Source organism: Ischnura elegans, chromosome 2 (genome assembly GCF_921293095.1).
Source record: "Ischnura elegans chromosome 2, ioIscEleg1.1, whole genome shotgun sequence".
Taxonomy (NCBI): domain Eukaryota; kingdom Metazoa; phylum Arthropoda; class Insecta; order Odonata; family Coenagrionidae; genus Ischnura; species Ischnura elegans.
Genome location: NC_060247.1, coordinates 106,698,032 through 106,718,005, shown reverse-complemented (window position 1 = coordinate 106,718,005; position 19,974 = coordinate 106,698,032).

Below are 19,974 nucleotides of genomic sequence, written 5' to 3'. Positions count from 1 at the left end.
AACTAATACATTGGCAATTAAAGTATTTTTCTTTCGTCATTATTATTATTTATTGTTTTTAGTACTCCACCGATTACGATAGGCTTTCATGGAGTGTATAATAGGTACTGAGATTTTCAGAACTAGTATTTTATTAATTGTAACACGAACTTTAAATTCATATTTTAGTTGGTAAAACTTAATTGAAAACGCGCCATAAAGTGGCTGTCTTCGAATTTATGCATATGGACACAGAAAATATTCTAAGAAGAGCTACATTAAGAAAATATAGTTAAGTATATTTATTTCGTATATGCAGTACCGGGATACTGAACTATATAGTGTTAGAGGATAAGCACTGCACTGCTAAATTAAGCATGCATGACTTCCTACTTAAATCAATGGTATTGATACTTATTAGACAACAATTGCAGAGGAATAAAATACGTTTCCCGGTATTAAGACTGATTATGATATCTTATAAAATATATTTTCATTTGCCACACTCAAATTACGGATTTATTTCTATTTGGATATGATGACTTTGAGCGAAGTAAGAAGTACTTTTTTCAAATGATTCTAATGAACAATAAACGAATTGACATCTTCATGAGCCATAGATGTTGCATAAAGCATTTTTTGTTGACTATATATGGAGTGGTAGAAAAAAGGAGTTAAGTCAAAAACCTAAGCTGATTTTGATGTTCTTTCTCCAATAAAACGATGAAAGAATTCTCATTTAATTTAAACCCAGAAAAACAGGCACATTAGCACCAAAGTTGGCAGTAGATTACAAATGCTTGGAATGAACCATAAAAGCATGAAGGCATCATTTGAGACGAGGCTGTTTGTTCGTAAAATAAAGAAATTATCATTCTTCTACTGTATAGAAAGGCTCAGCGGGACGGGTTAAGTTCATTGACTCCACTCTTTCAAACCCCTTGTTTTACAATCAATTGGATTCAAATGAATCGAACCATTCGGATTCAATGACGAAAACAACACCCTAAACGGAGAAGGTGGCTAAAGTGGGCACCGAAGGAAGGTGAGAAATGGAGAAAGAATGGGAGTAAATAGGGTGTTGGTGATGACTTAAAAAGAAGATTTCCAGTGTAACGATTTATAGAGTTTTGACTTTGGAGAATTAGATGTCGTATTTTCTGGGAATCGGAAAAGACCGTCGAACAATCAGGTAATTTACTAATTAATTTCACCAGTACTAGAAAACGGTATCTTTCATTCCATTTTTCGTTGGATTTTCAAATTAACAATGTACGATCAAAAAATACCATACCCCGAGTAAGGCTAACTTTCCCGGCGAGACTCAAACCAATTAATTCCGGCAGAGAAGGAAAACCTTTCCACTTCACCACAAATGGTGATCGAATTTTTTGCTAAAAATTTCCATTTTCATTTGGTTACGTTTTATGGAGGTTATAGTTCGCTGATGAGGTTATACATCTACGCTCGAAAAATTGCGTTCGCTTTAGCAGCCGCAAACTTTTTCAAAGCTTTGCATTTTATACTCTTAAGCTATCTCTATTAAATACTCTGATGAAAACTACGAGAACTAATATTTCTCAAGCTAAAGAAAATGTCTACATTATGTCACGTTTTGGTAGAAAAAGGATCCGCCATTTTTCGATATTATACCACAGCAGTATTAACCAGGTGGAATACGAAGATTAAGTACCGTATTACCGGAATAAAATGTTTTTATTTCATTGAAATCCTCCCAAAACTCTACCAGCAGCTTAACTCCTACGTTTTTCGAAAAAAAAAGACGTAGGGTATGCTTTTGTAAATTTGGTCATTAAAATTCACTAACTCTTGGTTTATTTTGTGGTATTTCATTATAAGTTCTTCCTGGATAAACACAATTACCTATGCCATTTAATTTTTATCAGAGCGCTTAAGACCCGGGTTTCAATGAATTATAATTATCATCATCTTCAGGCACTAATTATGATTTGTTTATCTTATTGTTACCTAGTTACTTGATGAATTTTAAAACGGACGCCAGAATTGGGGAAAAGGATGGGTAGAGATATTCATTTATAAGAGTACTGTCCTGACTTTCAATAATTTTTAAAATTTCTAAGTGCTCCCCAGAGTCCAGTTCTCGGCGGTCATTGCAAAATTTTAAAATATTCATTTTAAAATCGCTCCAATGGCAGTTGCATATGAAGTGTTAAGCAAAATTAGTTGTTTCATCTTTGTTATAATTGTGAGCACTTAAATGCTCTTTCTTCCCGATTTATAAACTCCTTCCTGTCTGTCCCACGTATACACCATTGCAATCGCTGCATTTCAAAGAATATACTCCACAAGTATCCAATTGGTCTCTCTGATTCTTACATTTAACGATCAGTCTCCTTAGAGTGGCATAAGGTTTAAAAGCCATGCGGAATTTGTCCTTGTGTAAATGATGAGCCATTTTCAGAGAAAGTACACCGAGGAACGTCACTGTGCACCACTGCTTCTTTTTATCCTTTTTTAGCGCTCTGGTAAAAAATAAGTGGTATAAGTAATTGTGTATATCCAGGAAAAACTTTATTTGGTCATCTTTGCTCCTCTGTATCTTAGCAGCGGATGCGATCTATGAAAAATGCCTTATTGCTTCATGGTCATCAATTATTTGTGAGCATATACACTACATATACTATGCGATGGCTGGATTATGGTTGGACCCGATGCGTAGTCAACTCTGAGAAATGGGGTGCCCTTTTTGAGAAATGACGGATAATGGCGGTGAAAGAGAAGAAATGGATGGAAATGAATAGAAGTGGGAAGAAATTAACAAAAATGGATGGATATTCATAGGAAAAAGAAATATGTCGCCGGCCTCGGTGGTGGCAGGGTAAAGTCCTCACCTGCCAAACCGAAGGTTACGGGTTCGAGTTCCAGCTGGGTAGATTGTCCCTGAACAGGGGATGGATATTTATGTACGTTTAATTGTAAATGTTATGAAAAACCTCATCTAAAGGCAAATTAATGCTGTTTTTTTGGTGTGGCGATAAAATATAAATAGAATTGGGCAGAAATGGATGGATATAATAGGAAAGTACTGATGGAAATGTAATGAATAAAAGTAGTCATAAATGGTGTAATTAATGCATACGAGGTTTTGGAATATAGTGAAGTATGAGGCCATGGATTTTAAGACGGGCACAGAAGAATGAAAATTCAACAAAATGATGAAAACTAAAATAAAAGTCCTAAGATGTTAGCGACAGATTTGGCGACAGATGTTGGAAATGCTGCGGCAAATTATGCGGATTGGCATGTGAATTGATGAAGTACCCAGGTTTCCTCATGTTAAAATGAAATGAATACGATGGATTAAAGGTGCTGGAATGAGTAACTCGAAGCTTTATACCGCGGAAAATGTGACGAGTCGTGGGCAGAGGAGTTGTCTCACATCAGTGGGGTAATGTTTTTTTCCGACGATGATTCAGGGTTTTGCTACATTGAATACCAGCAGTGATTGTAATGTCCATTCTGTTTCAGAAAGAGCCGAAGCAACCTCAAAAGAATATTTGCCAAATGTGTTCCTCGTCATTAAACTAGATATCAAAGGAAACTAGAGTTGAAAGCCGAATGCATTTTTAGATTGGCAGTTGAATATTTTTATAAACACGCTTTGTCGTCTTTCATCTTGTCCGAATCATCTCTTGGAACTAAATTTTAACCCACATTCCTACTAGCTATCAAGCTGAAATTTACAGGATAACTGAAGACCAGATGACAATACAGTATTTATAAAACTTCTATTATGATTTTAACCGTAATAAGTGTAATTCAGATTAAAGTTAAATATGGACATTAGTTCAAAAATGGCCACCAAAATCCGATGGCAGCGCTGCGAACAATCAAAGGAATGAGATTGATAATCATACCAGCAAATTTGTTTACATCAAAGTTGGTTCGCGATAAAAACGTAGTTTTATTATATAATTGATTTTTATTTTCCATTTTTAATTTAAATTTACGATCAAATTTCTCAACTATCACGAAAATTACATTTGCTCAATTTCTCGCCTGAGGCTCTAAAAATCGCAAAATCGGACCTTCACAGAAATATTCGGGTAAACCAGATATTCTCTCTACGGGAGACTGCTCATACGATCGCCAGGACTTGCATTCAAAGGGTTGCGCCGAGGACGAAGGGTCCCCGGGGAGCGATGCATTACGACGGAGAGCGTCCATTTGGGAGGCACAATGCGGCCATAACGATAAGTAAGGCCACCTCGTGTTCCACCCCTTTCACCTTCAGTTTTTTCCTCTCGGCCACTCTCTTAACCCTTGCCATAAAACGCTGTGAAACCTCTTGATTCATGCCGCTTCCCAGCCAACTCCTTTCCCTTTCCTTCCTGGAGGGATTGTCCATCTAAATGGCTTCACGGTGTCAATCACGAGGAAAGGGAAGGTTTACCACCTTTATTACCTTGTTTCTCAAAAGCGGAGAACTATATTTCTGTTTTGATTTTTGATTGTTCTAGATACGTGCCCTCATATATTTTAAGCCCAAAAAAGATGAGAATATTAATATGTTTCGGAAAAGCACGTTTCTCATAAAAACATTGAACTTTATTACAATTTTATTCAAGCACAAAAAAAGAAATATTTTAGAAATGAACACAATGAAAGATCGAACGACACAATGACCTTTGAATTAAGATAAAAAGTTATAGTAGCAAGAGTGGTGAAAATCCTTTTTCGTGGAAGTTAAAGTAAGAACGATTTATAATAAATAAATTAAATAATAGTGTTTTTCCACATATTTTGTCCGACCATAGTTTCGTTTCGTCCTTTGATAATATTACGCTGTTACGAAAACATGGCAGGGTAAAATAAATAACCATATGGAAAAAAGCAAAGTTTTTATTTCATTGACGTAAACAATTGCACAGAAAGAATGTAGGAATACAGCACATCTGATGTCGCAAAACTTTCCGGATCACCGAATTTCATCTGAGGCACCATCAGATGTGTTATACTCCAGGACTCAATGTTAATTAAAAATGAATACGTGTTTACTTTCATGGCACGGTAATATACTTGATGCCCAAGGATTCATCGGAAAATTCTTGAATGACAAGTAGCTTTGCATCCTTTCTTCACGAAAAAGGGTTTTTAAAGCACTGCTATGCAGAAACTAATATTTACGTACCAGTTACGAAAGCGCTTTCTATACATTTAAGTGCCTAAATTCCCCTAGAAAACACATTGGGTTATAGATAAAACAATGACTGCTTGAACTTCACATCGAATAATCGCCAGTTATTGCTATGCCTCATGCTTTATGCGTTATGATATCTCCTGTTAATAAAATGATTCAATTTTATTTTTGACAGTGACTAGTCCCTTTCACTGGGACTTACTTTAAGATATCAAAAATCCTCCAAGCGCGAGGTTTCCAGGGAAAAGACTGGCTAAAATCACGTGGTCTACGTCGCACTCAATTCCCCATTTAGGTCTTATTTCGCGGACCACCCTCAAACGATATCACTGCAGAGCCACAGAAACCTTTAGCTGGCATAAAAATTCACAATAAACGTACATCTTTTTAGTCCAACTTCCCTATTCAACAGCAAAAGTGGTTGCTGTAGCCAGACCGCAAGCAGAACACACAAGCACCGGGGTCCTCTCTGTCATTTTCCCCGCGTTTTTCCGCGCTGCTACCCCTGGAGGAGTTTACAGTGGTGGGCCGGAAGCACGAGAGCGTCACAAAGGCGAAAGAACAGGAGTTTTTCGGGGAAGGAAGGAAAAGAGGATGGACTCCGCCGAAAAAAAGGGAGGGACTGAGAGAAGTGAGGTTTATGAAAAATAAGAGGAGCAGGACGACGGGGAGGGAGGGGAGCCTTAACGGGATATGTCTGGTGGGGAGATTGGGGAAGCACCGGAAAGGTTTAGGGCGCGGATCATCAAAGGATTCCGGGAAAAATGGAGACTGGGGTGAGGGAATAAGAGATCCGGAGGATGAGATCCATAGAAGGGAGGAGAGATAGCGGGCTGCCGACGAGAGTTGGATTTTTAAAGCTGGATGAATTGCATCCCTTCGGTCGGCACGGCTAAAAGTTATGGAGCAGCACAGTGGTTTAAACTTGCTTCCACGTTATACTGACAATTCATTGGACAGTCTTGCGCTCGATACCAACCCAATCACACCCGTTTACGAAAATGGATCCTTGAAGGAATGCGGGTACGTATAAGTACATCAGGATAACATTTTTAAACTGACAATTCTCATTTCAATGTAAATGTAATTGCTCCTTGATTTTTTTTCAACTCCTTGAATTGCTTTTTTTACTTTTATTTACCGAAAATGGGGTTTAAGACGCAAAGCCAATGATTCTTCTATTAGGAATGTCATTTTTTAGAGAGAGCATGCATTACAACCCAAATCTTCATCTTAGTATTAATTGCTTCCAATGGTGCAGCAGGAGATTAAAAAAAGAATGTTGTGATTAACGATAACACTCATCGGAATCAAATTAACCCCTCATTTTACTAGCATAAAGGAAATTAAACATGAATATCACAAAAATACAAAACTTGTAAGTTCGTATATAAAGAGAGTAAACTAACATTATACATCTTGCAGCACAGCGGCTACACGGTAAGGTATACGCTGTTCCGCTTCCGTTCTAATTCATGGCCGTCCGGCGAACCCACTTCGGAGAGACGGCTACGTGCAGCTGACCACCATTTCCGGCCAACCGGAGTGCTTCAATTACATCCCAGGAATGAAACACGGAGATGAAGCGTACGCACTGATTTCATATTCATGAAAAGAGAAATTTATTTGTGCACGAGAAACATTAGTTAAATGCATAGAGGTAGTCCAGGACCAGAAATGTAGTTATTAGGGAAAGATGCAAGTGGAACTTCACATTCGTGGGATGCTTATGAGCTGAAAAATTTTTATTTAAAGAATTTACCGTTAACTTGGTAATGCGATGAACAAACCAACAGATGCACGCCACTTCTATCGGATGAAAAAGTGAAGAAGTCGTATTTTTCCAAGAATTTTTCACTAAGATGCGGCTAGCGTCAGCACAACGTTTAGGCGGTAATTAACTACGAAAATTCACTCTCATCAGTTCTTCAATCTAAAGGCTATTTAAGTAAGAAGATATTGCTCACCTAAGACTTCATGCAGGGGAATCAGTTACACACATTCATGGTAGGTGGGGACTTATTCTCTTTTACTGACCACCTCACTCCGCAAGAAGATTTACTTTCGGACGTTGTAATATTTCTCCCCGATTTGAGCATAAGATTATTCAATCAATAGTTCAACACCATATTTGATATAAAACCATTTTTCCTAAGTAATCTAAATCCGGGAAAAAGAAATTTGCCAACTGATACATTTCGGTCGGAGCTATTTCATTTCCTCAAAATAAATTTTGTTTCTTGAGGTGCCGCAAATTGGAAATTTTAAATTCGGTGTTGTAATTCCTGTAGATGCACTGAATATATGATTTAAAGGTCTAATGCAATCGATTAGCGCCGGAAATTTAGTGTAAACGGAAAGGTGGAGAAATGCGCGGTAAGCGGTCATTAGTGGAATTCAAAATTGACCAACTGAACTTTTGGTGAGAAATAGATAACGGTTTGTGAATGGCGTATTTCATAAATAATGTTAGGTAAAATTGTTTACCAAATACAGCCCGTACATAATTTCAAATATTTTGTTGAAGCAACTATAGCTACCATGCGGAAAATGCAGCTGCAAAAATAATTCGACTTCACTATGAAACCCCAACCCGAAGTCAAGTTCCTTCTCCGCACGCAGTCATAATGTAAGTTAACAACTAAGGAGAGGTTGGTCTGACGTTAAGGAAATAACGTGACGGGTTCTAACTCTCCACAAAAACTGCAAAGCTCATTGATGACTGAGAAAATGCATCTCGGCTTCATCAATGTCCTCTACACAGAGTAAAATGAACCGAATAGAGAGCTATATTTTCGTGGAATGGCGAGTCGCTACATCATAAAGAGAGTCTTTGTAGTAAGTGTGATATCTTAACTTCTCTCTTATATCATAGAGATAATTTGCACAGCATGGCATCATTCTCAATCTAAATTTTACATTCAAATTTGCTGTTCTCGTCAAGATGGCGCATGACACTTCAACCGGCAGCCAATGACAGTAAAGATGAGATAAAATCATTGAAGACATGTATATGCCAGTGGCCAAGGGTCATATGCGACCGCAATTGGGGGGACATCTGGAAAGTATCATGAGAAAGACTAAACAAAAAAAAAACACCTCTTAAATGAGGTATTCTCAAATCATCGCCAATATTATGGAGGGAACATAGCGCAGTGATATGAAAGATCTTCGAAATTAAAAAAAACTGAAATTGCGATTAAAATAGATCACGGCTTGTTAATGGCGTATTAAATGATAAATAATGATAAGTAAAATTTTTAATCCATCACAGCACGTTCATTATGTTGAATATTTTGGTTTATTTCCTTAGTTTTGGAGGAAGTGGATTCCCTAAAGCCGTAAAAATGTCCTCTTATCTTTTAAAGGCATGGGAGAAGGGCACGGAATGGCCGCGAATGAGTTACATAGGGCAGGTTTTATAGGATGAAAAAATGAATACTTAACTATGAAAAGGCTTGTGGAAAGGAGAGCGGAATGGGGAGCCGCTTCAAATCAATCCTAGCACTACAGAATGATGATGATTATGCCGTATCCCTGCGCCAATTAAAAGTATTGCTGAATAAGGCATGTAAACAATCAATTTCCATCATTCAATGAACGAGTACAAGGAAAGATGGGAAGATATTTTTGGCAAGGCGTGTCTAGTGATGTGGCTGCATACCTGACCGTGAACAGGAGGCATGAGTCGCATAGCTCGGATGATTCGTTATAGATGACGCTAGGAGTTATGCGCGAGTGCAGAGGCAAAGGGGGTTTTGAAGAATGGAAATGAGATTTGAAAAAGCCCAGAGAGAGAGAGGAGCGCGGATCCCGCGATCCCATTCCAGGCAAAAAAAATAAATATCCCTGCCTTTCACCGGAGAGGAAAAATGGGAATCCTCGATATCACGTACGCCTGGGTCGTTCCACGCATGGCTTAGCGGGTTTCCTTCCCTTTTTACGTGGGTGAGAGGAGATAGAGAAAGGCCCACGGGCTCCGTTACCACTATTATCCACTACTGAGTACTGCGCGAATTTCCCCTCTTGAGTTTCGAGGAACTGATTGATAACAGATTTCGGAGACCAAAGCAGACTACTTACAGAGATGAACCTTTATGGAGTGCCGAGCAAGGGCAAATGTGAAATCGACTGAACGAGATGAGAAAATGATGAGCCTGATTTGGTACTTGTGCGCAGCAACCTTACCGATACTGGGGCATGCTTCACCGCAACAGCGTATGATGGAGGATTTCGGGTACTAACCTGTAAAGAATAGAGAATAATAATTACTATGTACGCTTGAAATTATGACTTTTCTATGGAGTGAATCGAAAGATTAACACAGTTATTCAATCACTGGAAAAAATGTGATTATATGTGTATATTAAATCAAGTAGACAAATATGATAAACGATTTCGCAAGGAATGAATGAAATCCACGGTGTGAGGAGAGATATTGTGGAACATAATGAAATAAATGAACTATCGAAAGGACGAAGTATGAGTATACATTAATGAACATATACTACAATGGTACATTAATGTAAACATATACCACATTCTCATCCTACTTCATTCTAGGCATGAATTCTATTCATTAATAATCCAAGCAATCTATGAATAAAAATAATGTTTTTCTTTAAGGCAAGCATTCCGTCTTCCAATGAGATGGCAGTTGGTTGACTCCTCATCTAAATTTTTTAAATAGAATCTCAGAAATCTCAGAATAGTTCTAATTCGATGAATGCAATTTTTTCCATTAATTTGTCCTTCTACTATATTCTTCCTTTTCCAAATACTTCCAATGAAAACTGAAATCAGCTTTTCCTCTCCCCCCATTGTCTTCATCTACTACGCCCTATTTTTATCTATCGCTTAAATTATGAATTCTGAACTCAGAGAATTGAAAGAGTAGCACAACGAAAAATTGAGATAATCTTTGTATTTTACGTCAAATAGAGTAATAATAAATAAAATACGCGTAGCCTTTGTTACTGTCCTTATTCAGTCATAGCCTATATTTATCTCAATTCATCTTTTATAATCATAATTTCACACCTTCGAAGCTGCGCCGTACCTTTGGCATAACCATATGGTTCTCTGAGCTACCTTATCCGAGGAAACAAGCATATCAGACCGATCAACATTTCAAAATTAACTTTGACACTTCTTTTCTTCATCGATTGCACATTTTGCTGCCTCCTTTTCGCAAACTTATACTTTCAAAGAAAATGTTATTGTGTGCCAAAACCTTGGTCGCTAGAAATAAAGAAATGCGGAAATAGACGAGAGCTTTCATTATGTTAACTATCAAAGAATTACGCCTGAAACTTTATATTTTAAATATTCAATTACATATTCTCTTTCACTCGAAACAATTATTTACTTCGACTCTCAACATGATCTTTCCCTCAAGTGATGGCATCGAATCAGCGAAACAAAGAAAATACCACAGATATTTAAATGCTTTTCATACATTGCCTCTGGTCATCAGTGGCTTCTGTGCATTGGGTATATGTAAAGTGATTTGATAGGCTTATTTTAATACCAGTATCCGAGAAAGTAAATAAGACACTCACTATCCACAATACGTAAACCAATGCAAAATAAATAGATAAACCGTTACAAAGGAATAAAAGCAAAAAAATAAAACTAAATCCTAAACATTTTACATGTCATGTTATATTTTAAGTTTTAATTAAAAAAGAGTTGTTCCAAAAACTTGAAAATGCAAAGAAATTTTCAGAATTCCACAGAGTTTAAAATCGTAAATATATTGCAGAAGTAACATTTTAAATTATTTTTTCAATCTCGCGAACAATTAGTGAGCCACAATAATGGCATTGTCATTTCAATGCAGTTATTTCGGCGCAGTTTATCACGAAAGCTAAAATGAAAATGAGTCAAATTCCAAAATAGGAAGCAAAAATGTATTCCTACTGAATTATATAAATTAATGGAACTGGTTTTGCATAGCATTTTGTGAATTTATGGAATGCAAGCTTGTCCGTCCCTTTCTTTTAAATTCTACACTCGAAACTTTTTAGAATAAATACGTCCTATTAACTTTTCGTCCCTACTCACCCACTTAAAAGCTTGAGTGTACATGAAACTAATGAAAATACCAACGCAGAAAATTCTGGATAAATACCTTCATTGCTCATGGCAGCCGTTTGAAACACGGTGCATATTCGCCTGAAAAAACCGCCCGCCCCGTATAAACCGATAATAATACAGCTTCAACTCAGAAACGTCAAGTCAAAGCAATGGGTTAATTTTTGGTGCTCGAGGAAATAATACCAATGCTTGGTAGACTCAAAACCGTCAAAAAGGGAAAATGCTTTTTCATGCGAATTAAGGTGAGAACTTACAAAAAATCTGCTTTCCACTCCTCTGATTTCGAAAACTATTCAAAATAATTCACCCTAATTTTTATATCCAACACCAATCAATGAAAAGAGTTCATGAAACACGAGGAGAGAATAAATACCAGATAATTACTTTATCCACAGTCTAGTCATGTCAGCTTACCTCGCGTCAACTTTATACGACATCCAATGAAAAATAAATATTTAAAGCACAAATGATAAACAAACCACACATTTACGAAATGCTCGGGTAAACCTCGGATAACACGCTTCCATCGCAAAAGTTATTCATGTGCAGCGAGAAAAAAATGTTCCCCGGAGGTAATAAAGTTTATACGATACGAAAATCTGTCGTAGCGTGTACCCTTTGTTATCTACCAACAAGGGATTTCATATGTTATTTAGGGAAATTCTCGGAATAGATGAAAAATGTGCTCCAACGGAAAAGTTTGCGACTCATATTTACGCATTAATATTTTTCAAATCTCATTCATTGCCTCAAAAATGTCGTCTGTGCGGTAAAAAATGTCAAAATATGCCCAGAACGTAAAATAGGCATTATAATTGAAATACCGTAAGTCTTTAGAATGATTCAGAAGTGCATGCTAACTCTTTTATGGGAGGGAAAGTATTTTATCCTCAGGCGCATGTGATTATTTACCTCCACTCATTTTAAAATTCAATTCGAAGTGGAATTAGTGAGCTGACATCCGTGAAATATGTCTTCAGCGTCAATGACTCATTTACTTGGCTATTTTACTATTGAATACAACATAGAATATAATTAAAAAGCGAACTTTTTCACTTAACACATCAAAACACGTTAGATTCACATTGCAAAAACGAAATCAAATGAAAAATTCACACTGGCCTCCAACTTTTCACATTTTACAGCCAAATTTAATCCTTTATTATCAGTATTAAGTATGATATCTAATATTTTATCATTTATTTTCTCATATGCATGAGTAGTGACTTAGGAGGACCTTGTCCACGAGCCTTTATTAACCACAGCTACTACTAGCAACTTCATTTTACGGCTAACCATTAAACTTACAACCAACCACTTTTAGTTCACCTGAATGAAAATTTTAAACCCTGATTCCAATTGCCATTATCATCTCTTTATCCTTGAAATATTCCTTTCCATCAAACCGATTTTAAAGCTGTTACATCAACAAGCTATTTTGAATCTAGGTGGACATAAATCCTGGGTTCTGGTCTTGGGTATTTAATTTCTGCTCTGTATTAAAAAAATAAGACCTGTCGTCAGAGCCTATTTTCAATACTTCGTATGATTTATAAGATACACTACAACAAAATCTTTCAACTGATATTAAGTCTGTTACTATCGTTAATCTACGAACACCATGTCCATACAACCCATTCCACACCTATTTCTCACCTATTTCTCACCTATTTCTCACTAACTCACCGCAACTAGCTAAAATCCTTCATTTTCCCTGATGACAATTTTCCTGAATTTCCTGCACAAATATTCAGCACCATTCAGAAGATAAGTTTGGATGTTTATAGAAATTGGTCCACATTCATCAGTAATATCTCATCATTGAAAATCAGGAAGATTGCATTCTATGCATCAAAATTTTTACATCTCATGTCATCTATCTAATCAAAATCAACATGCACTCATTTTTTTGCATGGAGTTACTTGATCATTGTAGACTTTTTTTGTGAAATAATGATTTACTTGTTGTAGATTTCGTTTTTTGTTTATTGTTTAAGTCGTTGACGCTTTCTTCTTTTGATGAGTATTTTAAAAAGGAGTTATCCATTGGAAATGAATAAGTAATAGACAAACATTAGAAGTCACAGAATTAAATGGGGTGACCTCTAGCTGAAAAGACAGCGCTGCAACGGAAGCAATGCACGTCGTTCTATCCATCGTCGGCGCCAATTTAAAGCATCTAACAAGTGATCAGTGAACAAGGGATTGTAAGGGATTATGAGCAGAGGTTAGCAAAAAGGAGCCAGTAAAATATGTAATCGATGGATAGAAGTGTGAAGAAATAATTTTTAAATGCTCCGCGTCCTAAATTGCTTGTTTCTGGGACAGAGTTGCTCAGGGATCCATGCGGTTATGCCAAATATACGGCACGGCTTCGAAGATTTCACTATCGGTATTCAAAAGTGCCTCCAGCAGGCAGAGATATCGCATTCATTCAGACACTGTTTGGGCTAGCTATTGGATAAGGTGACCTATCGCTGTTGCTGGTATTCAACTTGCATACATTTAGAGGAAATTGATAGGCTGTTGGAGCACAATGATGAAAGTCAGTCTAACGCTCAATATGGTGATACCCATTGACACCGAGGTCTGTACGACGCAGGTTGCATGTATTCCGTTTGACCTTTCTCCGTCCTGTAGCGTCATTTGAAGACAGAGTTGTTTATTTTTTGTATTGAGAGTGAATGGAAGAGCAACCTCTGATGTTTACCGCGACTTAGTGTATGATTATGGTTAAAATCATTTTGTTCCTTTATCTCATAATTTCGATCCCCTACCTAGAAACTGACCTCACCAGTATCTCGTGCATACATACAGCCAACACCTCATGCGCAAAAGCGCTTCCCTAGCAGGAGGTCTACGGCGGAATCTCTTCCCCCATCCACTGCTTCCCGAACATCCGAGGCCTAAAATACCTCCAGCGTATTACATGCCGTCGTTGGTCATGTCTACTCCAGCTGACCCGCTCATCAACAACATCGACCCCACACACTTGGTCGGGTCAAGCCACCACTTCCTCGGGGCCACGCACGCTTTCAATGTAAGTTCCTTGATTGCTGCTCCTGAGTCGAATTTTTCGTGTGTGATATATTTTTCTTCCCTTCATGAATTATTTTAGTAAGTATATGAAGACCATTAGTTACAACATCTCTTACACGATGGGAAATGAAGGAATAAAAATTTGTAAGTTCACTTGTGCATTCAAATAGAACATAAGTTTGATGTCCTTGCTGTCGTACCCGACCCGTTATGAAAAGATATGCATGCATGATGAGTCACCTGAAAATGTAATTATGTCATGAAACTCGGGTCGTTCTCCTTTAAATGCACAAGTGAACCCAACGAAGTTTTATTCTTTTATTTCACATTACGGAAAGGTTTAACACAGTTCAGCCTGAAGTTATTAGTTATCTCTTTCACGTAAAACCTTATGGAAGAAATCTTTAAAATACAAAAAATACCACCTTAAGTTTTTATTACTAAATGTATTTTATTGTTTGTTGACTTTAAATATTTTACCTTATTTATATTCTATGTTTTGCCTCATTTTTTCCTTTATAGAACCTGATAACTTCAATTAGCTCTCTGATCACTTAGGTCCAAAAGCCAACATCAAGCATATGCAACTTTTGGTGAAAGACTTATTTAAGATTACCCTGTAGAAAATTCCTTACGACTTATGCCAAAGGTTTAGAGAAAAAAATATATTAAAAATCTTTAAAACAGGGAAAATAAATTTTAACAAGAATCTTCAAATAACTCCTCATCCATTATGTAGTTACTGATTCATCATTATTATCATCGGTCAGCATCGGTCCAAGTATTAGTTTGACACATATCTCCGTTAAATTCTCCTATCATTTAGTCTTATGATGTTTTCCAGCAATTGATTAAAATCTTAGAAGAAGTTTCTTTTTTTTTCAAATTATTTCTGTGCAATTTTACAAACAATATTATATTAAAATCCGCTGTATTCAAACTCTCAAATAAAAATACTTCCATGAAATCAGTCCGATAGTATAAATTCATATTGTTCGCGCACAAAAAAAACATTAATATACTTGAGTAAACTAAAAGCTGTGAAATTAAATGAAAACAAGCTACATTAAAATTATATGAGTATAACAGAGTGAAATTCATCGTGAATATTTTGTCAATTGGAAAAGATAATTGCGGATAACATTGAATAATATTGATCCTTCATTCTTTTACACCGAAAGCAGGAATACCAATCTAATATCAGAACAAATAACATACTTTCATATGGGAGTCATTTTGTAAAAATCTCTCTTCCACTCAATTTGAATAAAGAATAGTTCATGATGCACGGTAGATATGTTATAAATCCTTCCACGTGAAATGCTATGGTAGGAAGAACATACAGAGGTACATAAAAATAAATAAATTTTATGGTGGGTGAAGAGAAGATCCAGAAGGCATAGAGGGAGCATTTCGATAATTAACACCCACAGAAATAAGGAATAAGTACTATGGAGAAAAATGTGCCATTCTCTGGGTCACTTTGAATCGCAACACAAAGTTGAATCATGTCAAGGAAATTCAAATGATTTCAAAAGGTCGCGTTTAGGAAAGAAAGACTGTGTTATTAGGGCAGGTACGGTAGGTGCAGGTGTCAATGGAGGACGGAAGGTAAGGACATGAATATTTTCCATATAGCCTGTGCCTCTGTGCGTGACTTTGAAGATGCGTGCTCTGCACACCTAAAGATAATTCAAAGTAATGGGTATTAATCATTACTTCAGATTAAAACGGAAGTCTAATGTAGCAAGAACAAAATAAGGGGAGATTTTAATGATTGCACCTCACTAACGTACATTTTACCATCACAATATTCCCTCTCAATCATATTGGCTTCCCTACTTCCAGTCTTTACTCAAATATTCACCTCTTTATTGCGGCTTTCCGGGCAGTACACATATGTGCCACGTGAATCTTTTATGTCAGCGTGATCGGTAGTTTGCGGCGCGGCTAATACGATCTTCATTACGGCCGAGAGCGCATTACTAGAGCATCATGAGATCAAAGCCCTCTCTAGTTGCTTTAATTTTATTTGAAACGTGTCGGAAGCAGCGCAGATTATTAAGGGATAACCGCGGAGGCGCTTCATAAGCTCTCTGAAAGTTTCATCGTCGAAACCACACACGTGCACTTGGTCGGCCTCACGGCTTCGGCGGTCGAGTTTAGCTCGCCGTTTCGGACACTGGACACCACGCCGCCGTTAACTCTCACGGACGTCGAACCGAGTAAAAGAGGTAAATAACCATTATCTATTAACAGACTGGCCGAGCCACTAATTTCCCTAAGGGCGAACCGCTTTCTTCTAAACAAGACACGGGAGTGGGCTGCGGCGTACAAGAGTTTCAGATGTAGAGGAAGGGATGTAGAGGATCATGTTGTTGCTTTGAAACATAAAACAACTACAGTCCGTTCATGAATGAAAACAAGGATTAGCTTACATCGAGGATTTCTGAATTTCTCCCTTCCCGTCAGGGTTATAATGATAAAACATAGATACCAGACAGAAACGACATTGGAGATGGACAAACAAATACCCTAGAATGAAAGAAAACCGAAATGAAAATAGTACATATACTTAGACTTAATTTAGACTTAATACTTACACTCACACTTAGATAGCATTAGGTAAAGTTACAGAAGACTTCGTAGAAATTCACTGACCTAAGCAGAAATCAGCATTGTATGCCTGAATTCTTTGAATGAAGTTGTTTAATTTTCACTTTATCTATCCAAATACATGTTACTGGAGTTAGATATTTTTCGCGAAATGAAAGTGTATGCAAAATTGTTTTCGCATAACGTGGCATGATTACTAATTTATAACCACGACGTTATACGTGAAATTCTATAATTTTCCAATTAGCTATTTTCCCAGTAAGCACGAGGCCTTGTACAAAATGTTCACATAAAAATCCAAGATATTATTTTCGTCATTGCCTAAGAAAGAATATTAAAAAGTGCTGATAAAGCCATTTTCCACTGTGCATATGAGAAGGAAATGGGAAAAAATGACCATTGGATTGGTGGATGACTAACCTCGCGCATTGACTATCTTTTTCCCTATTGACTCTCCTTACTCCACTATTCATCTCTCTACCGCGGCTTTACGGGCAGTATACTAGTACATATGTGCCACTTGAATCATTGATGCTAGTGTGATGGGTATTTTGTCAACAGCATAGTATCAGAATTCATATCCGCAATTTTGGAGTGCTTAATTTAAATTACCTTAAGTCTCTTGGTTTCTGATATCAAATCACAAGATGCAGTTTCCGGCCTTGGGTTTTTCATTGCCTTGTAAATGTACTCATTTAATGACCCTGAACACGCGTAATTGAATTGAATTACATCTCCCAGTGCCGTAGCACTGCATGAAATAGCAACTTGCATAATAATCGAGTACCGCTCATCACGTAGGCCATAATAATGCGCTCAATTACGAGGCTTGGCGGTAGGCTCTTACGCTCATGGACAACTGTCGCCACCAGACACCGCAAATCTATAACCAGAGAGTTGTGGTTTCGCTAATGGCTAGACACCATTGTTGGGCACAAAATGACGCAGGAAACACCCCGCAAATTGCGTACGCAAATTAAAATGCAGTAGAAGATATAGCGCGGGGTAAGAAACACCGCAATATCGTATTGCCACGAACTATCGTCCTTCCAATGATATTACAGTTGGTTTGGTCGTGTATCTACTTGAGTTAAATTGTTATCTTCCAATACAGCGGTTATTTAACTGTTAAGATTCCACGCCTAACGGAGTGTCACATTTAAGCAATCCACAACATTTCAGTTCCATGACGCAATGAAATGATTCAACGGCAACGCCAACTATTTTTCATAACAAATTTTATGAAAACAAAAATATTCGACCAGTTGCAATACTCCTGTTCCTTTACCTGGCGTATTTTTAAACTTACCACTTAAATTAAGTACATAGGTTATTTAGATCAAAAATGGCAAAGACATACGTTTTAGAGAGCAGTAAAACCTTTTTGTGTGTCTATTGAAAAAAATAGTAATTGCAATTGTTTTAACGATTGAAAGTTGAAATTACGCCAAAAACCTATGCAACAAGTTAGCATTTAATGAAATAATAAGCTTAATTACTTTGGTTTTTGTTCCAACGGAGTCCATATTTCAATAAAATATCCCTCCAAATTAATTAATTAGAAAGAACCCGATTGGTATGAGCGGTAAATAAGAGAAATCTGCTTTTTGCCATGGATTCACACGTCGAGTGCAACTTCATGGCAACGTGAAAGAATTGTTTCGAGCCCTTCTCTCACCACTCCCGTTTTGGAAATTTTCGATCCAATTTGGAAGAAGATAATTTACTAAAATATATTACGAATAACATTTGATCCAAATTTCCTTTGTGGAAAACAATCTTGATTCACCATTCTCCTTAGATGCTCATCAAGAAGGAGGAAAACTGAAAAGACGGGGTGTGGACCGAACCAGCATAACCCGGATGACCAAACTTCATGGGTTACCAGTCACCACCCATCCTTTCCACTACCTACCTCCTCGGCACGGGGAGTGAAACTAGTTTCAACCTCCCGATTCAACCGCTTTCAGAGCTTGTGCAATTTGGATTGGATCAGCGAATCGAGGGAAGGAAGACGAGGGCACGGCAGCTAGAGTTGAGAGAGCGCCATATACGGTGCCAATGTGAACGAGGGTGGGCTCAAACTAGATACGTATCTCAAAATGGCTCTATAGGCTAATACTAGCGACCAAGTCAAGACCGCTGCCAATATGTCCACGGATATCAAAATACAAAACTTATATTTACCGTTCTCTTGGGTTTTAAGCCGGGTCAACAACTACCTGGTCCTCAACGTTTTTTCTTCCTACTTGGGCACCTTCTTGAAACAAATGTTCATCAATGCCGTGAAGTAGTTATTCCTCTGAGGGCAGTGCCCAATTCAGGATCTACGGAAAACCGAAGGATATTTCTTCTCCAATTAATAAATCTTTCCTTTCCGAAGAAGCATCGAATTATGATTTCGTTAATAGTGGCCTTTGTCGCACTAATGACGGCGTTTGGATTTCCCTATCCTACTCCTTCCATCCTTTACCTAAAGGCGTCTTCGGGATCTCATCGAGGCGGCACCTCCTATACTTTTACCTTCCTTTGTCCTTCCCCTCCTGAGTAGTGCGGGTGTAAAAGTCTCGGACTTACACCCGCCCTCAGGGAGATAACCCCGCAAGCCCGCCCTGGATACTCGTTTTCCGTTGCCCAAGTCAGGAGCCGAAACGTTTGGAGGCCATGGTGTGATTTACCCTAATGGAACCTAAAAGCAGTTCCTGAACACCATTCACCGGGAAAACACTGCGTCATAATTCATAAAAACAAGCCTTTCAAAGCTTAAGAGGATGTATGTCGACAGGGAGTCAGCCTTGTTGAATATATGTTATGTAAATAGATCATATTTTGTATTAATCGCGACGCAGAACTGGTTTTAAAATAACTATATAATCTTGAATATTTCAATGATTGCATAATAAACTCTACCCAGAATGCACCCTATTCAACGTTTTCTCGTATTTGAGCAATAAAAATTATACACCAAAGGAAACATCGAGGTGATATTTTTTAGTATTTGATGCCGACAATGCCTACTCTGTACCCTCTGAAAATTTAAATATTTATTATTGCGTAAG